The 2,500-nt window shown below is 52.9% G+C and overlaps 1 protein-coding gene across 1 annotated transcript in view; it reads right to left on the bottom strand.

Moving 5' to 3' along the window:
- LOC134089642 (multivesicular body subunit 12B-like) overlaps window positions 1–2,500 on the bottom strand; it is a 40,820-nt gene that overhangs the window by 34,216 nt on the left and 4,104 nt on the right. The window lies entirely within an intron of this gene.

Here is a 2,500-nt window from a genome sequence, read left to right as displayed (position 1 = left end):
AGGAAAAGAAAGGACAGGAGAAGTGTGTGTGTGTGTGTGTGTGTGTGGGGGGGGGGGGGTAACCAGTGGCAGGAGAGGCAGCGTCTGGGGCAGATCTGGGGCAGATTGGTGGCAGAACTGTAATGAGTATGTACCTACAGGTGTGAATCTGGATCAAGAGGTGTGGACCCTTAGATCCGAATCAGATGTGTGGGTGTAATAACACTGGGAGTGCATACCATGAGACACAGCACACACACACACACACACACACATCCTGCAGCACACACACACACACACATCCTGCGGTTTGGTGTGTGAGTGCCTAAGGCGGTCCAGTGTGGGGCTCAGAGCGAGGGAGGCCGTTGCCAGAGTTACGGCCGTCATTAAACATTTAGCGCCCATTGACTGACCAGGCCTAGGAGCCACTTACGCTTAAGGGGTCACACTTATGCAGCAATACAATTACACCACAGCCCAGCACAGCACAGCGCATTCCAGCACATTCCAGCGCATTAAGGTGTGTGTGTGTGTGTGTGTGTGTGTGTGTGTGTGTGTGTGTGTGTGTGTGTGTGCTGACCTGTGCTTATTAGAGCCAGAGAGAGTTGAACAGAGGAGAAGATGGAGGTGATCTGCATAGAGGGGGGAGAGGAGAGATAGTACACGCAGTGGAGAGGAGGAGAGGGGGAGAGGAGAGGAGAAGAGAGAAGAGGAGGAGAGGAGAGGAGAGGAAAGGAGAGGAGAGGAGGAAAGAAGGAGAGGAGAAGAGAGGGGAGGGGAGAGGAGAGGAGGAGAGCCCTGTGGATGGGCAGGAAGAGAAAAAGGAGGAGCAGGAAGAGAAAGAACTAGAGGAGGAGGAGGAGGAGGAGGAGGACTCTAGAGGAAAGGAGGAGCATAAGTCTGTACAGGGAGAGAGGAGCACCAGAGCTCTTTGATGAGAAGAGGCAGGAGACGCAAGAGGAGGAGCAGGGGCAGGAGATAGAGGAGGAGAAAGAGGACTCTAGGGGGAAGGAGGTGCAGATGTCTGAAGAGAGAGGAAGCTGTTTAGAGGCAGCAGGAGACACAAGAGGAGGAGGAGGAGGAGCAGCAGGAGGAGCAGGAGATAGAGGAGGAGGAGGAGGCCGCTACAGAGTAGGAGGAGCAGACGTCTGGTGGAGAGGGAAGAGCAGGAGAGTCCTGCATGGAGACACAAAGAGGAGCAGGAGAATACCAGCGTCCCATGGAGCAGAGGAGAAGAGAGGAGAAGATACGCTCTGATGCTCATGCTGTAGAAGAGCGTGTCTGATCTCAGCAGGGTGGGGCGTGCTTGTGTGTGTGTGTGTGTGTGTGTGTGTGTGTGTGGTTGGGGCGTAGCTGGGGGCTGCAAGTTACCCCCTCCCTATCCCTCTGTCTCCCCGAGTTGAAAGTGGGCTTCAAAAGAGCGGTGGATTAGCTGGAATGGTTGAAGGGGTATGAGAGCGCCGAAGCCTCACCGAGATCGTTCAGACTTCAAACAACGCGTCAGCTACCCTTTCCCCCCCAAAATACCCCCACAAATGCCCCCACAAATGCCCCAAATGTGCCCAACAGAGGGGCTCGTTAGAGCAGCTAACCTGCTCACAGTCCTGCAGGGCGTTGGGCCTGGCCTGTCCAGAGCTAACTCAAAAGTGTGAGAGGGAGAGTGGAGGGTGAGTGTGTTAGTGTGTGTGTGTGTGAGAGAGAGGAGAGTGTGTACGTGTGAGATATCTCAGTGGGGTCTATCTCCAACCAGCTCACTCTGCCTCTCTCTCTCTCAGTCTTTTAGAGATGGTCTATCTCTTCACCTGTCTTTTAGAGATGGTCTCTCTCTTTTTTTAAAGTATATTTGTTTGGGCTTTTTATGGCTTTAAAGACAGAGACAGTGGAGAGTGACAAGAAGTGAATGGGAGAGAGAGTAGGGCTGGGATCTGGAAAGGACTACGGGGCGGGAATAGAACTCGGGTCGCCAGCGTACAGTGCAGGTGCCCCAGCCAGTTGTGCCACAGCTGGGGCCAGATGGTCTCTCTCTCTCTCTGTCTTTTAGAGATGGTCTCTCTCTGTCTTTTAGGGATGCTCTCCCTCTGTCTTTTTGAGATGGTCTCTCTCTGTATTCTAGAGATGGTCTCTCTCTCCACCTGTCTTTTAGAGATGGTATCTCTCCACCTGTCTTTTAGAGGTGGTATCTCTCCACCTGGTCTCTCTCTGTCTTTTTAGAGATGGTCTCGCTCTGTCTTTTAGAGATGGTCTGCCTTTCGCTGACTCCTCCTGTATGAGCTTCTCTCACTCACAATCTCTGACCCTGCATGCTCTGTCCGCAATGCATATAAAGGTTGGTGAAACATGGCTTTGTCTGTATGTCTGTCTGTCTGTGTGTGTGTGTGTGTGTGTGTGTGTGTGTGTGTGTGTGTGTGTGTGTGTGTGTGTGTGTGTGTGTGTGCGTGCGTGCGTGCGTGTGTGTGTGTGAGTGTGTGTGCGTGTGTGCATGTGTGTGAGTGTGTGTGTGTATGTGTGTGTGCATGTGTGT

Source organism: Sardina pilchardus, chromosome 8 (genome assembly GCF_963854185.1).
Source record: "Sardina pilchardus chromosome 8, fSarPil1.1, whole genome shotgun sequence".
In the NCBI taxonomy this organism is placed as follows: domain Eukaryota; kingdom Metazoa; phylum Chordata; class Actinopteri; order Clupeiformes; family Clupeidae; genus Sardina; species Sardina pilchardus.
This window is presented reverse-complemented; position numbering and strand designations above follow the sequence as displayed.